This window comes from Pteropus medius, unplaced genomic scaffold (genome assembly GCF_902729225.1).
Source record: "Pteropus medius unplaced genomic scaffold, Ma_sr-lr_union100, whole genome shotgun sequence".
In the NCBI taxonomy this organism is placed as follows: domain Eukaryota; kingdom Metazoa; phylum Chordata; class Mammalia; order Chiroptera; family Pteropodidae; genus Pteropus; species Pteropus medius.
The window spans coordinates 15,628,836-15,649,636 of NW_024352786.1; the positions used below are offsets into that span (position 1 = coordinate 15,628,836).

A 20,801-nucleotide genomic window follows, 5' to 3' on the forward strand; every position below is an offset into this window, starting at 1 on the left:
ATCTATTTATTCTACCAATCAGTCAATCCGTCAGTCATAAAATCACCAAGCAACCACTGTATGCCAGGAATCATGGAAGCCACTGGATACAAAAATTAAAAATAAATGCACTACACCTACCTTCTTGAAAGTTAGAATTTTGCCTATCTTTCAATTATTAAGAAAAGTGCTATCATAAATATGTCCCAAAATATCACAGACTTTAAAAAAATTAAAGTTAAGGTCATATGCCTACAAATCGAGTGAAGGGAAGATGGCTCTCCTATTTATTTCCCTGTAATTGGTCGTTCAGTGATCCAGGTCGCTTCCATTTTGTGGCCCTATCATTAGTGAGTTTTCAGTTTAGCTGTTGGGAATGTAAGAGAAAGAAAGCATGCAGCATCTCATAACTCATTTTCAGGGCTAGAAGTGACACACTTCATTCTGGGCACAGTCCATTGGCATAAGCACAGCAATGTGACCACAACTAACTGCAAGGTTGTCTAGGAAAAATAGTCATTCTGTAGACCAATGAGACCTGGGGAGCATGTTGCTGGTATCAGCTACAGTCTTCCCTTGTGGGCTGGATTCTCTCGTCTCACACCTGGAACATAGACACATTCTTCCCAAGTAGGAAAACCCCAAATCTCTGCATTACTGCAGATAATTCAAATGTTTTAAAGTACAAAACAAAATTTATCTACCCCATCTTCTTCCTAAATAATGGAAAAGGTACAGAGTAACTGCAATCAACACTCGCATTCAGATAGAAAAAAAAGGAAAACAATTATATCTACCTATTGTTGATTATTTAAAATCTGAGTTGTTTTTTTTTGAGAAAATTATAGCTAGAACATCAGATTTTAAAAATATTAACCTATAAGATGATGTTAAATATCACGGCTATCATAAAGATAAACATTGTTATAGGAGCTTTAAACATTTCCATTTGAGCATAGAAAAAAAATCAATTTTTTCTTCTATTACTTCATTTTAATTAGTACTATAGGATGATAGTATAAATATTTAAACAGATGTCACACAAATATCTATATGTAAAACTTGATAATATTATCAGTAGTATATGAAATTAGTGTGGATGGGTACAGTTGAGCAAATTAAGCTAACTAAATATCTTATGAAATTCAAAGATTAGAAATTTTTAAAAAAGAGTAGCCTGGTCTACAGCCATGCTACCTTGAATAAGCCTGATCCCATCTGATCTCGGAAGCTAAGCAGGGTCGGGCCTGGTTAGTACTGGGATGGAAGACCACCTTGGAAGACCACCTAGAAGACCAAGTGCTGTAGGAGTAAAAAATTAAATTAAATTAAAAAATAAGGGATTGTAAGCTGACAAGGTCCTTACAATCTATGAGGTTAAACAAGGGTTGCCTTGTCTAAAACATTAAAAAATAATAATAATAATAAAAGAGTAGCCTGATTCTGGCCTTTAATATGTTTCTTCTGAATGAAGGGAACATGGGAAATCAAAGTTTTATTCAATTTAGTGTAGATATTAAGTTTTGCCAACATATCTCTTGCTTTAGAAATCTTGTAACATTTATAATATTTGTATATGATTATATTGCTATAATGTTATGAGTCGTGATATATTAATATTTTGATAATGTTCAATGTTTACATTTATATATTTAACATACCTGTTATATTTTTTACTTAACCTTCTTTATATAAGGTAAACGGGGAGATGTACCATGCACAGAAGCAAGAGAGACTGTGAAAGTGTTTTTAAAGAGAAAAGAAAACTGCTCGAAGTGATTTTTAATCCTATTAGGCTCTAAAATACATAGTAGGTATCACAGCATAGAATCAAACCCAAATTTGTTTGTCTTCAATGCATATGACGTTCTTCTTATTATTGCAAACTGCCTATCTAAAATCTTTAAACATTGGTTCTTTAAGAATGAAAGTTTAACATTTATTGAAGACCAATATTTTTAGATATTTGTATACATTTATAATTTAATATTCTCAACAAATCCTCAAATTAGGATGCCTCTTAATAACTCTTTAATCACACTTAAGATTAAATATAAACTCTGAGCACGTACTAGCCCATTGGTGTTTATCTTTTCTTTTTTTGCCCTTCTGCCATAACAAGTACATTCTTGCCTCAAAGTTCGTATACCTAGCTTCCTTCATCCTGTAGGCTCATTTCCCAGAGTTCCATGGGTCTACCTGGCACATCTTTTTTCAGTCTTTGTCAATTTCTCTTTGAAGAGATTTTACATGACTCCTCTGGCCACATCTCTTTCCACTTTTCATGTTTTACTTATTTTATGGGGAAAAGTATCTATTAAGTATATATCAATTTAATCACCTGCCAATTTACCTACCAACTTATTTTCCTATCCGATTCTTCTCACAACTAGAATACATTCCATTCTAAGGGAAAGTCTGTATTTCTTTCATCTATATCCCAAGCATCTAGAACATATTTTTAAACAGAGAAAATGTATATAGACAAAGAAACAGAGGTTGCAACAAAGCTCAGAATTTCACAGCATGAATAACTATTGTAATAGTTATTTAATCCTATATGACTTCAAATTCATCCTCATTTGTTATTTACTTGAATTCCTAAAAGATTGCTTTTGGCTTCTTTTAGCTAAAGCATATTCACTTTATATTTAACTCAAAGCGATTTGCTATGGATATAGGAAGGGATGTTTTCCACATTGAGTCATCTAGTGTAATAAACATATACACACACACTCACACACACACATATGATATAGAGAAGATTCTGGGTTTTTCTTTGGTAGAGAATTTTTATTTGATTATAAAAAGTATAGTGAAATGTGGTATACCTATGCAATAAAATAAAAATTTAGTGCTAAAAAGAAATAAAGACTGATTTATGCTTCAACATGGATAAATATTGAAAATGTTGTGGTATACAATTTTTGGAGAGAAATAAAATATTCTGTAATTAGACTATTATAATGGTTGTAGAATTTAGCTAATATAATAAACCTACTGAATTGCAAAAAAAAAGTATAGTGAGAACTTTTTCTTTAAAATTTCATGTAAGACACATGTTAAAAAATAGTCATTTAGTAGAGTCAGTCACTCTGAATAAAAAATTTCATATTAATAATGTGGTAGATAAATGGTACTGAACATCAAAGAGATTTGAAAATGTGACAGTTTCATACAGTCATATAATGGAAATTCTCATTCAGTGGTTTTATTTTTGTATCCCCTCTTGTTCTTATCATTTCTGTCATTTAAACTTTAAAGGTTCTTATGGTATAGTGCCTCAGGATATAATTTTTGAGTTTATAAATAAATGATGCCCAGCCTAAAGTGATAAGCTATTGGAGAAGTGAAAGGAGAGATGGCAGACCATTTTGACTCTTAAAAATGCCAATAGCAAACAAAATATATGTTGGTAAGAAGATTTAGTCTTAAAGGAGTATAATTGCTCTAGAATAAAACATGAAGTTAACGAATATTTTTAGTTATTAAAATTTTACTATGTTTTGTCAAATAAAGCGATGCATACAAAAAAAAAAAACCTTTCTGCTAGTACTTCACAACTGCAAAAGGCGATACTAGGAAAACTAAAACTAATAAATAATAATAATATGCAAAGTCAGTATATTACATAGAAAATAAATTAAGAGTTAAATAATAAAAATTTGAGCAGGATGATACTTGTCTGGTTATAGGTAACCACTATCATCACTGCAGCTTTTTAAAAAATTATTGTAATAAAGATTTAGAAGGGTATAGTGGGTTTTACCTCAACATTTTGGTTGTCATCAATATAAATGTGTAAATCATAAAAATTACATGGTGAGATCACAAAGATACAAAGAAGAATGAATATATATATGTATGCATATATATATATGTATGCATATATATATATATATAAATTTTATATATATATAAATTTTTTTGGTATGAGTTCTGGCTGAAGGCAGTAGAATGCTCTGTTAAAATTTTTAAAATATTTTCTAGTTTGCTCAAACCTTGATTACTTTTTTAAATGGAAAAAAATAATCCAATTACTTTTAAACTATAGAGAATTCAGTGTACTTTCAAAGTATGTTAACATTATTTACAGCAGGTCTTCAGATTCTGTTCTGGTTGCAGTATACTAGGTAGCAGACCTATATATTAGGTAACATTCAATAAAATTTAAAGAAGCAAAGCTCTCTTAGCAAACATTGTTTAAAATATGTCTATATCAAATAGCTATATATCAATTTATGTTTCTTTAATGATTTCTGTTATTTCTTCTAACAGCGTTGTTTCAAATTGATCTCCATCTGATCTCCAACAGTGCTTTAGCTTCAAGTTGTATGCTCCCTTATATTTTCCTGCTTTGACATGGTTGTTTTTTTTTCCCCCCAAAATCAGCAAACAATTAGCTCAATTCTGACACTATCTACCTGGCAATATCATCAGATCCCACAGGTTAATGGCTCAGTCCCACAAGACTGCCTCTACTTCATATACCAATTGCAAGTCTAGGTTCTCACCTATACTTCTGACCAACTGAATATAAATTAGAGGTTCCCATGAACCTTTCCTTGGGTTTGATTAATTTTCTAGAGCAGCTCATGGAACTCAAGGAAACAGTTTACTCACTAGATGACCAGTTTATTATAAAATGATATAACTTAGGAACAACCAGATGGAAAAGATGCGTAAGACAAGGTCTATGCAAAGGGGCATCGAGTTTCTCTGCTCTCGCCCAGTGCATCACTCTTCCTGCATCTACTTGAGTTCCAGGAGAATCTGTTTCATTGTCTTTTCCTGCTTCTAGAAGCCACCTGCATCCTTGGCTCATGGCCCCTTTCTTTAAAGCCAGCAACAGCAGATTGAGTCTTTTCATATCACATTGCTCTGATCTTATTGGGCACCCCTGCATAACCCAGAGTAATCTCCCTGTTTTTAGATGAGTTGCTTACCAAATTTAATTTGATCTGCAAATTTAATGTCCCTTTGCCATGTAAGGTAACATACTCACAGGTTCCAGGGATTCGGGCATGGACATCTTTAGATGGCCATTACCTACATCTACCATAACATAGCTAATGAGTATTTGATGATAGGTCTACTTATTCTATTACTTGATACTTCACAGAGATGATCTGAGCCAAAATGTTTGTTTGAAGTGGGTGGGAAAGCCAGTGAGATGTACTTGATACCATTTAGTTCAAAGACAGAACAAAGAAATAAAAAGTTGTTTATAACAAAACAAATTGGCCAACGTATTCTTTTAAATCTTCCAGATATCAGCTGTATTTCTTTTTTAAATTGAGACTTTATTACTTTTTAGAGCAGTTTTAAATTTACAATAAAATTAGAGGAAGTTACGGAGCTTTCCCATTTACACTCTGCCCTCACACATGCATCCCCCCCCGCCCATTATCAACATCACTCACCATAATAATCCACCAATGTAATATTAGACATAGTATCTTCACTTCCCTAAAAATTCTCTGTGCTCTGCCTATTTATGACCCCTACCCTGGCAACCATTAATCTTTTTATCGTCTCCATTATTGTGCCTTTTTCAGAATGTCATATAGTTGGAATTATAGTTTGTAGCAACTCTAATAGGTGTATAGTAGTATCTCAATATTGTTTCAATATGCATTTTCCTGGTCATATATTATATGTAACATACTTTTTCATATGCTTATTTGCCATCTATATATCTTCTTTTGTGAGGTATCTGTTAAAAACTTTGGCCTATTTCTTAGAACAGGCTGTTTTCTTATTTTGGAGCTTTAAGAATGTATATTTTGGATAAAAGTCTTTTATTAATGTGTCTTTTAAAATATTTTTTCTCTGTGACCTGTATTATTCTCTTGACATTGGTTTTTTGCAGAACATAAGGTTTTATTTTTTAATAAAGTTTACCTTATTGGTCATTTCTTTCATGGACCATTTGTTTGGTGGTGTATCTAAAAAGTCATCACCCTGCCCCAAGATTATTTATGTTTTCTCCTGTGTTATTTTGTGAGTATTGATCAGTTCATATGTATAAAAAAAATACTGCACAAAGCCAATGGAATGCATCATTGAAAAGGAACAGGCAGAACTAACTAAACAGTTCATACAGTGCAGGGAATAATTTGTGTTCTCAACATGAACGGTGGAAAAACTCAAAATTAATGAGGCATTGGATAGTCAGAAGGGATTTGTCTTGTGAGCAGGGAAAATTCAGATCTAGACTACAGCTTCTCTATTTCCAAATAACGAAGCTTAAAATATAGCCTTGAAATGATTATACTGCTTCTGAGTAAATTAACTGAATCCCAGAACAAACTCAACAATATTTATAGAAATACAAAATATAAACTGCTCAACAAGATAAAATGTATACTTTCTGGTATCCAATCAACAATTACCATACATGTCAAGAAACAGAAAAATACAACCCAAAATAAAGATAAAACGATTACTCAAAAATGATGCAGAACACAGATATTAAAATTCTTAGATTAGGCTATTAAAAACAGTCATCATACTGCATTCTACATGTTCAAAAAGCTAGAGGAAATATCGAACATGTGAAGTAGAGGCATGAAAGATGTAAAAGAGACCCAAATTGAGTTTCTAAAAATAAAATGAATACTACAATAATTAAAATGAAAAAAAATGCACTGGATAGTGTTAATAGCAGATAATAATAAATTGCAGAAAAGATTGGTGAACCAAAGGACATACCAGTAGAAACTATTCTAAATGAAACATAAAGAGGAAAAAAGAACAATAAAATTAATGAAGCATCTGAGCATCACAGGAGTAGGATAATTTTAAGTGACATTATACATGTATAATTTGAATCCTCAAAGGAAAAAAAATAAGAGCATAACAAAAAAGAAATTGAAAATTAGAGGCTTAAAGTCTTCCGAATTTTTTAAAATATATACCTACAGATCTAAGAATCTTAGCAAACTACACGCATAGAGAACAAAAAGAAAATTATACAAAATAAATTATAACAAAATAGGTTAAAACCAATAATAAAGATAAATTTTAGAGCAACCATAGAAAAAAGAAGTATTATATACAGAATAAAGATTAGAAGGACAACAGACTTTTCATCAGATAAAATGCAAGCTAGAAGACAATGGAGCAAATATCTTTTAAAGTAAAAAAAAAAAGGGTAAACAACCAAAACAAAACAAAATGTTACCAACCCGGACTTCTATGCCTAGAAATGATATTTTTTAAAGATTAAGACAAAATAATTTTTCCACCTAATTCCTGTTTGTTGACAGTAATTTAAGTGTACCAACTGCGCCTCCAACTCTTGTCAGCTAAAGAGCTGATTTTACAAATGGTATTTTTATGGTGGCTCTTGAAGCAGATAACCTTCTACAATTGTATCCTAGTACCCTTCTTATGCCTTCATCATCAAAAATAATGACTGCACAATATTCATTCAGATTATTGGTCAGTGTTATCTGCATTTGGATAGAATTCCTTGATATCCTATGAAACAAGAACCAAAAGACCTAGTCACAAAGGTATATTCCTGCTACAGGACCAGCCCCAGTGGTAGAGGTCTTTGGGGGTCTCACTGTAAACAGCTAAAAATCACTGAACTCACTAGTTTCAATACACTATTGACAAAGTAGTACACAGCACCTACGAAACCAGGCTAAGAAACAGAGTTACAAAAACTACTGTTCATCATTGTATTTCACACCTTGACCAGGAGTCAGGGCTCTACAGCTATATCTCTTACTTCAACAAAAAATAGATTAGACTAATTCCAGGCCTGCTAGAATGAACCCTCACAGCACACTAACATAGGAAATTAAGTATAATCATAACACACCTAATTAACAATATAGTATTTTAAAGGCAAACAAAGAGCATATGAGGTATATAGAAAACAAATAGCAAAATGGTAGATTAAGCTCATGCAAATAAAAAAGTCACATGTAATGTAAATGGCCTAAACTACCCAATTATAATGCAGAGATTGTCAAATTGGATGCAAAAGCAAGATCCAGCTATAGGCTATTGTACAAGAAACCTGCTTTAAATATAAAGACATAAATAGGTGAAGGGTAAAGGGATGATGAATTATATACCATGCTAACACTAATCAAAAGGAAACTGGAATGCTATATTAATATCAAAAGAAGTAGATTTCAGAACAAACTATAATAAGGGACCAAATGAATATTTTGTAATAATATTAGATAATTTTACCTAAAGGTCATAACATGCCTAATATTTATATAACTAATAATTTTAAAATTAGAGAAAAAGTTTCTTTCGAACCTAAAAGAAAACATAGATAAATCCATATAGACAGACATTATAAAAGCTCTGTTTCAATAACTGATAGAATAAGTAGATAAAATTCACCAAGGACATAGAATACCTGAACAACCCTATCAATCAACTTTATTTAATTTGTATTCATAAAATACTCAACCAAGAGCAGAATACACATTCTTTTTAAGCATGTAAACGATGTTTACTAAGATATATCATAATCTGGCCCATAAAACAAACCTCAGATTTAAAAGGAATCAAATACTACAAAGTATGTTCTTTGAACATAATAATATTAAATCAAAATTTAACAACAGAAAGATATCTGGAAAACTCCCAAATACTTGGAAACTAAGTAACATACTTCTATGGGTCATAAAAAAATATATCAAAAAAAATTTGTAAAGTATTCGAACTTAATAAAAGTGAACACAGACCATCAAAATCTGCTAGATGCATCTAAAACAGCTGTCAAGAGAAATTTGTAGCGCTAAATGCTGGTTATATAAAAAAAATAAGGTCTCAGTGCTCTCACCTTCTGCTTTAAGAAACCAGAAACAGAAGGGCAAATTCAACTCAAAGTGAAGATAAAATTAGCATAAGGATCAGAGCAAAACTCCATGAAAGAGAAAATTTAAAAAAAAGTAATAGAATCAATAAAACATAATGCAATTTCATTGAGAAAAAAAGAGAAAATAGACATTCTCTCCAGAGACTGGCAAGTGCGGGCAAACCTCAGAGATACTGCACATTCAGTTCCAGGCCACGGCAATAAAGTGAGTATCACAATAAAGCAAGTCGTAATCGTTTTACTGGTGGAGGGTCTTGCCTTCGATTTTTAAAAACCACAATGTTTGTGAAGTGCAATACAGTGAAATACAATGAAACGAGGTATGCCTACAAAAGAAAAAAGAGAAAATAAAAGACTCATATCAGAAATAAAAGAGGGGTCATCTTTTTCAAATATCCACGACATTTAGCAAAGGAAAATAAGAAAAATAGCATGAGTGATTTTATTCCAGTAAATTAACAATTTGGATAAAATGGAAAAATGCTTGGAAAGCTATAAGCTGCTAAATTTCACTCAAGAAACTCCCAGGCCCAGAGAGCATCACTGGTGAATTCTACTAGTATGCAAAGAAGAAATAATATCAATGACACAACTACTCTTCAATGAAACTCAATATAAAAAGATAGTATCCAACTAATTCTATGAATCCAGAATCCAGCAATACCCTGATATTAAATGCAGACAAAGACATTACAAAAAAAAAAAATACAGTCCAATATTCTTCACAAACACAGATATTGTTAACACAGATTTAAGCTAATTGAATCCAACAATGTATAGATTAAAAGGTAATACATCTTGACCAACTTGGGTTTATTTCAGGAATGCAAAGTAAAATTTAAAAAAGAAAAAAAAATCTTAACAAATGCTGATTTAGAGCACCTGCAAAAAACTTCATAGCTAACTTCATACATAAAGGTGAAGTACTGAGCACTCTTCCTCTAAGAACAGAAAGAAGACAAGGATGTTTACTCAAACTGCTTTTATTTAACTTCACCTAAGAAGTTCTAGCTAGGGCATTCAGAGAAGGAAAAAACATCCAGTTTAGAAAGAAAATGTAACTGCTTCCTGGAATGCTTTATCTCTAACTTTATATGAGACTGGTTTTGTTTTCTTTTCCTTTTGACCTCAACTGAAACATCACAGGCTCAAAAGGACTTTTATACCCATATCTGAAATGCTTCCTGGTCTCTTCTCTATCTCATTTGCTTTATTTTCATAGCAGAACTTGCTATTTTGTGGTTGTAATTAGAATGTAGGCTTCACAGAACATAGGTCAATCTATCCTTTCAGCACTGCATCGAAATTTGAGAAGTTTCTGACACATGGCAGATGGTCAATAGATTGAACCGAACAAAAGAAAACGAAAAAACTTAATAAAATAATTGGTGAAATTAATGCAAATGTGTCAATTTGTCTGAATAAAATATATATTAATTCCACTACTAAAAATAAGTGTTCGATCTTATTGTTTTCTCGTCCCTTTAATTTAGATACAATTTGGTTTATTTTAAAGTTTATATCTATTTCAATAGTTTATATCTATTTCAATAGTTTATACCATTAAATATCACATGGAAGTGAAGAAACTGACCCTTTCTTTTTCAGGGCTATTCCATAAATTTAAATATTAAAGAAAAATAATTTCCCTACTTGAAAATGTCTAATTGACCAAAAATCAATCTATTTGCTCTTCCTCATAATCTCTTTTTTAATAAATTCTATCTTAAGGAATCAACAATTTTATGTAAGCTAATTTAAGAGATCTTTAAGTCAAAGGTTTGATGAACCTATAGTTCATATTGCTGGATACCTTCAACTTAAAGGAGACATATTAAAAATAATCTAATTATATGAGTTCACCATTATGGCTATAATTTATTTTAAAATGTGATAGGACAGACTTCTACACTAAGATATTAAAATACATAAATTCACTTGAATTTAGGTTAAATGCTATCAGATTGCTGGAGTACTTCTCTGTTTTTTGAACAGTCTGCTCAGCTGTTGTCCACTTTTATTTCACATTAGCACTATTAATACAGATCAGGTAATTTTTCAAACTTCCTTCTTCTTCCAGGTACAATTTTCTTGTAATTAGAAAACAAACTAATCCAATTTGCTATGGTTCTGTGAAAGAGAGATAAATCACCTTTGAGTAAAGTCTTACAAGTTCTCCCAAAATCTAAAATGTGCAAACTCCGAGGTGGAGAGTGCAGCTGTTTAGAAGCTCTTTTCTAAGTATCTGTGACTCTAGGACACAGTTCTGGGCTTTAGAGAAGTCTGAAAGGTTGCTTGTAAATGTGATATGTATGTTATATATTTATATATATTAGACTCATTGTATATGTTATGTATACATATATATGCCAAATTTTCAGCTATAGCATATGTTAAAGGACTTAAAGAATTCTGTTGTAAGTGATAAATTTGATTTATTTGAAATAGGTTTATTTGCATGTATATGCAATGTTGTGTAAAAGTGTCTTTAGCTTTTAGAATAAGTGCTCATGAAATAAAGGGATAAAAAGAGCTTTAAAGTAAAGGTCAGAATATCTGGAATCAGGAACAAATTCAAATATATTCTGGTATTTTAAAAAGTGGCTTCCTTAATGGGCCTATGTCACAATTGATGATAGCACTTGTGTCCTTTTATTTTCCAACCAATTTTTGTTATTGTTTTTATTTGCAATTTTAGTAATAGGATAAACACTTTGGAAAGCCTATTTAAAATTTGGAAGTACCGCCAACACAGTAAGTACTGGCCATAAAAATAAAAATCATATTTTGATAAAAGGATTGTAAGTCAAAATATATAGAATGAAATTTTATGTATGGCTAATATAAAAGGCTGTGTTTTTCAGAGACTGTGTGTTTGTTCTGGGTTTGAATTGGACTTTCAGCTGCAAGAAGTTAGCTGAAGGAAAGGTAAAAGTAGGTCAGACTCCAATTCTTGTCCAAAATATGAATGTATTTTATGTCTGTATTTGACTTTAAAATACAGAATAACTGCTTTTCTAAAGCAAAAAGTGTAGGCACAGGAAATCTAATAAGTGTTTCTAAACAGCAACTATAACTCACTTTATGGGTTATTTACTTCACTATACAGAAATAGTTGACATATAACATTTTTGCAAACTAAGTCTAGGCTCTGATATGCTACTTATCCTAGCAATACACCTTCTTGTCCCACCTACATCCTTATTTTCAGTTAAAGGTGGAGTGTTTAAAAGGAAAGTGGAAAAGAACAGTAAAGACCACATGGTATCTATTCCTTATAAATCCCTTTAGCACTTTATTTCAGCCCTACAGTTGAATAAGCGAATGCCAGAAACTGGAGAAACCATGCTTTAGAAGGCCTTGGTAAGACTGAAGGCACAGGCGGTATCCAGAATCTAATGGAGCTGTCCTGGAGAAGTCTGTGTACATCTGTGGCCCAAACGAAACTGCTTCAGAGCCCAGTCAACTGAGTTGGGAAGGATAACATAAATATTTTGGAGGATCCAGAGGTAGCATTTTTTTATTATTATTATTATTTATTATTATTTATGCCTACAGCACCTGGTCTTCCTAGGTGGTCTCCCATCCAAGTACTAACCAGGCCTGACCCTGCTTAGCTTCCGAGATCAGACATCAAGCTTGTTCAGGGTGGTATGGCCATAGACCATGTACTGTGGCTCCACTGGGGCACGAACCCAGGACCTTCTGCATGTAAAGCAGGTGTGCTAACCACTACACTATGAAACCACGTCCAGAAGTAGTATTTTCAAAGTGAAAATTGTACTGGACAAAGTTAAACAGGTTACCGCAATGGGGGAGACAGACCAGAACACAAGCTGAATTCAACTGAAACAAAGACTGGGAGGATTTTTAAGTGCTGGAGTGGGAGAGAACACGGGCAATATGTCTATGTTTGCTAGCTGACATTACTCAAAGGAAAAGTAAATTTTCTTGTGTTTTTATGGCAGAAGGTAATTTGTATTATAGCTTAGAGTAAGGTGCCCACCAAAGTTAGGTCCCCTTCTTCCACATAAACAGAACAGCAGGGGTGCCATCCTCTTAATGTTTACATTTCAGAGATGGCTTTCAGATCCCTGAGAAAGGTATCACTGGGTTGTGTCTTTTTCTTTAAGAAGTGAACAATCTTTAACAGGTTTCTTATTCACTGTGGGATTTCTGTGTGCATTTAACACACTCTGAATCTCCAAGAGAGAGATTTAAGATGCAAAGTATTTTAATTTATTTAACCCCAATATCTGTTGCTCTCAAAGATTAATATATTGTAGAATCAGAGTTATGCTACCCAAAGTTAGAAAAACAATGCAGCTCAAATTCATAGGCATCACTCCATAGAGACAAATTTTTAAAGCTTAAGTGGTGAGGCTGATACAACAAATATCTTGCAAATGGATGAAATGAGCCCAGAACTACCAGTGGTAGGTCCTCTTCTCTCCCTCTGTGTTGAAAAAGCTGGTCTATAGTATAAAAGGAAGAAGTTCATTTTCAGAAAGAAAAAAAAAAAAAAACAAAAACAAGAATCAGTACCAGAAAAAGCTCATTCACAGTCAAGTCTCAATTCACAGATGTAGTTTTCACATTTGGGGTATTCTTGTTTGTTCTGTATGTCGCTGATTCAAATTTCTGCAGCAGGAAAATACTAATTTTTTCTGCCTCCACCGATGATTTAATTTTGCTACTATGTGTTCCTTAAATTTCCATTGTATTGTTTCTATCCTTGAATCTCTTTGAATTCACATTGAAGATTATAGACCATTTTAATCGCTATGATGCTTTCCCTTAAAATATTTCTGAGGAATGTCTACTGTTAGTGTGATAACGTTAGAGTTCAGGAAACGTCATTCTGAATGCCACCAAGTTAATTGTACCTTTCACTTATTCTAAGTTGCACGTTTCCCACATTTTAATATATTTGAAATTGGAATACATCTTATAATTTATGGTATAATACAACTGCTTTGGCTTGGTGGCAGTCAAGATATAGTTGTGTCTGTGAATGTATAAACATCAAACCCTCTGCATCCAAATATTCAAATTAGATTCCAATGGTTTAGAAAAAACATACATATAATAATGAAGTTGTTTTTAACACATAGATACCACTTGTGATAAGAAGGTGATGAATCAAACATTTTTAGCAACATGTCAGAGCTGGAGTCAAAGAAGATGAGATCTGCATAAAGGCAAAACTTGCTTACGGACACAGAACTAATGGCTTCAGGCCTTTTATGGATTCTTTTAAGAAACACTGTACCATAGTGGTCTTGGTGGCATTCAGAATGACGTTGTGTTTAAAACCATGAACATAAAGCCCATGAGTTAAAAAGAAAGTCAGAAATCTGTACTTCAAAAGTAAAAGAGTCTTAGGAAAACCTTAAGCAATTTAAGTTGCTTATATTGCCATTTTAAGTTAGATACAAGAGTTATGTATGCCAACTGTCTAATTAAGTTGAAAATAGCTCTTTCGGAAAATAAAATGTGATAAAGGAGACTGATAGTGTGGATGGCAAGATCAGATTTTTTTTTTTTATCAGTTGTACAAAAAATAGGATTGGCCATTAAAATGTATTATATAGTAGAGTTAATAAAATATATAAAATCATAATAAAAATGCTGTGACTATTTTTTATAAAGTATGAGCACTGTGCTTAAATAAAATTTTCTAAAAAAGGAGAGCCAGGAGGGGGTACTTTCCTTACCATAAATAAAAATGTATCAGACATCTATATAAAATTATATAATGTGATTCTGGTAATTGTGTAATATATAGACCAGAGAGACAAAAAATGAAAATCATAAATAATTTTTATAAAAAAAAGAAAAATACAAAATGGGAAAATGTGTGAAAAGTACATGTCACAAGAAAAAAAACAAATGGCCAACAAACATATAAAATATGTTAACCTAAATATTAATAGAAAAAGTCTAATTAAAACAAAAAAGTGGTTGGAACTTTTCATCAATCATATTCGAAAACATTAAAAAATATGTTTGTGATGTCAAATGTTGACAGCAGTATAGAACATTATGGGCTTCGGTACATTGCTATGAGAGTTGCAATTTTTATAGCCAATTTGGAGCATACATTTCTATGGCTGCTGTAACAAATATCCACAAACTAGGTGGCTTAAAACAAAATAAATTTATCTCACAGATCTGTGGGCCAGAAGTCAAAAATCAATATTACTGAGCCAAAATTGGCAGAGAAACATACCCTCTGGAGGCTCTAAGAGAGAATCTACCCTCACCTACAAAAGCCCTTGCTCAAATATCACATTAGTAATGAGGCCAACCTATAATATCTTATTTACGTCTGAAATTCCCCTCCAAGCAGAGCACATCTGATTTACTTAACTCTATATTTTTCGCCTTGTCTCCTTAGTTCTTTTCACTTTCTAACAATAATAAATTGACATCTTTGTCGTTTTTATTATTTACCATCTATCCCCCTGACAGAATAGAACTTTCACAAAGGAAAGGATCAATTCTGTTTACCAATACATTTCCCAAACCTTGATACAGAGAGGGCATTTGGTACATGTACAAGTAAATGAATCGTTCAGTGCTACAACCTGAACCATGATGGCATATCAGCACATTTTGTGTCTTATTTTTAAAAATTCTTACTTGTAATTCACAGTTGTAGATTCTTGCATTTGAACCTTTCTTTGATATAAATCTCCAAATGAATCAAACTATCCAGGAGTAGCACTCAGGAAAAAAAGAAGTATTTTTTTAACTACCTAAGTGATTCTGTAGTAAACTCAGATTAATTACTTCTGTTTACTGTAAAAATTCTGAGCTGATTCCTCCTTTAAATTACTATAGTTTACATATCCACAGTGATATGAGTAAGAAAGGCATATATCTTTTTTATATTTAAAAAATGAGGAATGAGATTGGTTCTCTTCCTTCAAAGAATTCATAGCTCAATGGAGGGAGATGCTTTCAAGAGAAACCTCTCATAAAGTCAGAGAGCTTATACTAGATATATATTCTATTGCGATATGGAAAGTGACAGAATACGTTCTATGTAGGGATTTGAGATCAGCCTACACATTGGAAAAGTCACCATGACTGAATCTTAGATTGCTTCTAAGAGAGGACTAAAGATATTCAAGGAAAAGCGAAAATCAGGGGTTTAACAATCACTGAATGGTGAGAAGTTCAATATGACTTAAAGATGGGATGCAGCCAGTAGATAAGTTTTGGCATAGTGAGATGAGAAAGGAAATTTTGGCCAGAATTACCTAATTGTGAAATAAATCTGCTATAAAAGACTATAAACTTTATTTTTTCCTAATAGTTTTAGAAATAATACTAAAGACAGAATTTTGAGTACTTCTTAATTATAAATCCTCTTTTTCTAAGTAAACATATAATTATACCTCTGAACAAAAACAAAATAGATGCTGACAACTGTCAACTGAGCAGCACATTTTCACTTTCTGTTTTCTGTCAACAAAAAATAAGGATAAGTTTGAGTGATGATGTTTCATATAAAATTATATTTCTTTAGAATTGCAGATTCAAATCCAGAAGCAACTATCTCGAACTAAGAAAATAAACCATATTCCACAATAAGTTTCTACTTACTTATTATGCAAATTGTCTATCATATTGTCTAAACATCAATAGACATGCCACACAAGTATCAATAAATGTCGACATGTGAACATTTGGGACATTTTTCTGCTTATTATAAAAACTTACAGTAGGGAAGAATTACTGAGAAAAGGACATAGTAACTTGAAACGGTATTTCCATTTTAAAATAGATGTTACGGGTTAAAGACCATTTATTTTTAATATTTTCACCTGCAAGTCTAGTACTATTGTCATATTGACAGCACAAGGACTTTTAAAAGTAGCAAAGGGTAATATCAACCTATTCCTTAACTTTTTTAGTCAGCTTAAATGCTCAGTATATTTTAGATCAAATGGTTTTACCTTTTTAAAATTGTTGAGTTGAAGAAGATTTTGTTGAGCTCCTGTAACAAAGTTTTTGGTATAAAAGTGATAGCAGCAGTTGCTGTAAGGTAGCCACTGGGGATAGGAATAGAAACTTACACAACACTAGTCGACTCAACTCAAAAAATGGTTCTGCAAGTTATTAAAAAAATATATTTTAAAAGCAACTCGGGATACAGTTTTATAGGCACAAAATCATGTGCAAGAGAATCAGCTTAATCGAAACCCAGGGGAAGGGGGAGAATAGTGTAAGGTCTGTTGCTAAAGGCACAAACAAGAGTGGCATCACATCTCACCTTGCTGAAAGGCATAGGGAAGAGAAAAATGGATGCTGCACACTGATACGATGGTTTTCATCACAGACATAAACAGATACAGCAAAGTATACAATTGCATTAGTCAGGGCTCTCCCGAGAAATAGAAGCTATAGGAGAAAAAAGGAGAGAGAGAGCGAGCGAGAGAGAAGGGAGGGAGGGAGGGACTTATTTTAAGGTATTGGCTCAGCAATTATAAGAGCTGGCGAGTCAGAAATGCATAGGTACATTAAGGCAGGCAGACAGGCAGGAAACCCAGGCAGGCATCCTTAATGTTGTCTTGAGCCTTAATTCCCCAGGCAGCAGTCTAGAAACTCAGGATGGGTTGCTATGTTGCAGTTTAGTGGCAAATTCCTTCTTTGGAAAGTCTCAGTCTTTGTTCTTAAGACCTTTGATCTACGGGATGAGGCCCACACATATGATGGATGGTAATCTGATCTACTGATTGAAATAATTCCATCTAAAAATCTAACTTCAGAGCAACATCCAGACTACGGTACAACCAAACAACTGTGCACTATATCCTAACTAAGTTGACTCATTAAATTAACCATCATAGAATTAAAATTAAAAGACCTAAGATCAGAATAATCTTTCCTGGTTTATTCAGCTTGATGCAGATGGTCTTATAACATACCCATCTTTTAAGTCAGCTATTCCCACTCAGACAGCTGTGAGCCTCAAGATAGCCAGTGAATTGAAAAAAGTTTCCACCATCATCTACAATAAGTCAGGGGCTTGATTCCTACAGATTTGATTCCTGGATTCCACCTTCTCACACTTGGATTAACTGACTCATTGTAGCCAGTCTTCTCTGCTTTAACTTTTTATTTCCAGAGGACAGACTGTGAGTCTTGTGAAGACCAGGCTTTTTTCTCCTTCCTGGTTTTAACTCAAGCACAGCCTTATCTCAGAGTGGATGCTCAGGACATATTGGATGAAGGTCTTTTTGGCCTGCCTGAATTCTGAATCTTTTGTGTACACTGAGCCACAATGTTGTTATAGCATTAATGTTTTATTTATTTTTAAATGTATTAAAGATGTGCAATAGCATCGATTTGAATCCTTTTTCAAAAACAACTTTCTTTGGTCTTTCAAATGTAAACTGAGACATAAATGTGACACTTTTCAATTTTAGGGAAACAGGAGCCACTTTAAAATTATGCTGCATGCTTCCATTATGGACAATTTCTTTCTTCTAAATAATGATTTAAATCATGGGATATTTGTTAAAAAAAAAAAAAAAGTCAGGAGGAAAAAAAAGGCTCTGGTGTTTAAAAAACAAGTGCCTTCATTTTAATTTTAAATATTTCCAAAGCCCCAATTTTCATTATATATATAAAATAAATACATAATTTTAAAATATATAAGTATTTATTATATAGATAATATAGTAGTTTTTAGTGATAGGGATGATTAAGAGGAGAAACTGAGCAAATATGTTTGTATGTTTAGATCTGACAAATTTTAATATATAATACTACAATGTGACTATTTACAGCATACTAAAAGCTGCTGATAATGTTCTCATGACTTTTCATTTCATGTAAATGTCTTAAATAACTTGTGAGTATTACAACTATAAACATTAACATTCCTTTATCTCTGTCCTATGCAAAAAAAAAAAAATCATTATAAAACATCAATCTTTAGATGTACATTTTACTTCCCCTTTTTAATGATAGGTTTAATACAAGTAGCCAACTAATTGTCAGAATTGGAAAGACTTCTATCACATAGGTTTGGAGAACAATAAATGATAAAAAATCATGTGAATATAATTATACTTGTTTTATTTTGCATTTTCAGCTCATCTTTACTCTCTTTTTTTTCATCTCACTCAAACAAACGGTAGAATGGAAGTGAATCACAGTGATTGTTTCCAAAGTTAAGAGAGTGATAGGGAAGAACACAATTATTCACTACCTTCTCACAAAAAAAATGAGCACCCATTACAAAAAAGTGAGATCATATTTTCATTCCTCAACTTGCTTTCACAACTAAGATATTACACATGCATAATTGTCAGGAAAATTAGAAGAGAACAAAGTAAGTAGAAATGACTAACTGGTTCACCATAAGCTGATGCTAATGTAAGAACTTAGAGAAAGAACAATTTCAAATATGATTTCAAACTTTCTTATGATTATAGGCTGCAGAGAGTGAATACTTTTGATAAGGCTTATCGACCTCAGCACTATTGACATAAATAAATGGACATTTATTATGGAGAACTGCTTGTTTATTCTAGAATATTCTAGAATATTGGTCACTACTCACTAGATGTCAATATAGGGAGCAAAATCAATCAATTTTAGAACCGCTGCTTTAGATTAATTCCTAAAATCAACCTCAAAAGTTGAGCTACGTGAATATAGAATATTTAGGAATGAATATAGAATATTCATGAAATTATGACATTAATGTGTTGAGATTTGCAGAAAACAGGTAGGATGTATATATCCTCAAAAAACATTATTTATTGAGACAAATAACACACAGATCGAAATCTACCATAAATCTCTGAAAAAATACAATAAAAAAATCAAAATTTATCTGAAAGTTGCCTAGTATATATAAAAAACTGAAAAAAAAATTGTAAATAAACTTTGAAAAGCAAGGGAAATGCTTTCTCCTGTCTATGAACTAGCCTGACAAATAATTCAAGAAAGATAATGCAAAGTACTTACACATTTTCCACAATATCATCAGTTTAGAAAGATAAAATGACAAAATATACTCTAATTATATCAATTAACCACAAATTGAGTGATGAGTTTTGTTTCAAATCATTTATTTTCTACTTTATAAAGAGGGCAGTGGTTAAACAATAATTATTCTGTGACATGAAACACATGAAGTAGAGCTTATTTATAACTGTAGACTTTGGAAATTTTAATCATTAAGAAATTGTATGACCAGAGATTTCATGTCTGTGGACAGCTCGGCTTGCTATTAATTTTGAATTCATTATTTGTTTTGCTATTTATATTCCTAGAGAAGTCTAATTCTGACACCACATGGTGAAAAAGACACTGCATTTTATTTAATGCAATGTTTTAGAGAGTTTTCTTTCATTCCCAAATGACATAACCAATTCAACAGAGATTGAAGTTACTGTTAGCTTCAGCTATATGTCAAATATACGTTTTTCCCTTTAAAAAAAAAAAAGTTTTTCTTTAAAAAGAAAACTCTTGTTTATGAGTCCATGAATTAATAAAAAATGGTTTTAGCTAAGGTTTAGCGTTACAAAGTATCAAGGAAAAATGGAATTGCTTGTTTCATATGTGATAATTCACCAGCAAAGAAATTATTTTCAACGGAACGACTATAATGATAATGTTTCTTTAACTGTAAAGATTCAAAGAGGCTGGGGAAAATATAGCAAGATTCTTTTCTAAGAGCTTATATTCCATGTACTAACTTATGATTTCTTTTACGTAAGCCATATGCCACAGTGAGATCCTAAGTATTCTCCTTTCTGATTTAGCCTTTTATTTTTTTTAACTCTATATGTCTTTTGCTGAAACAAGTGACATAATTCAAAGCTATTATGACTTGAACAATCAGTCAACGAATAAGAAAAGTGTCTAATATATGCCATGTGCTGTGCTAATTAACTTATAACTAATCACAGGAGACTACATCATTGGGGATAGTTGCTCA

The 20,801-nt window shown here is 32.2% G+C and overlaps 2 pseudogenes; one reads left to right on the plus strand and one right to left on the minus strand.

Moving 5' to 3' along the window:
• Positions 1-1,159: 1,159 nt before the first annotated feature.
• Positions 1,160-1,290, plus strand: LOC120591361 (uncharacterized; annotated as a pseudogene).
• Positions 1,291-12,382: 11,092 nt separating this feature from the next.
• On the minus strand, positions 12,383-12,498 carry LOC120591303 (uncharacterized; annotated as a pseudogene).
• Between the last annotated feature and the right edge of the window lie 8,303 nt (positions 12,499-20,801).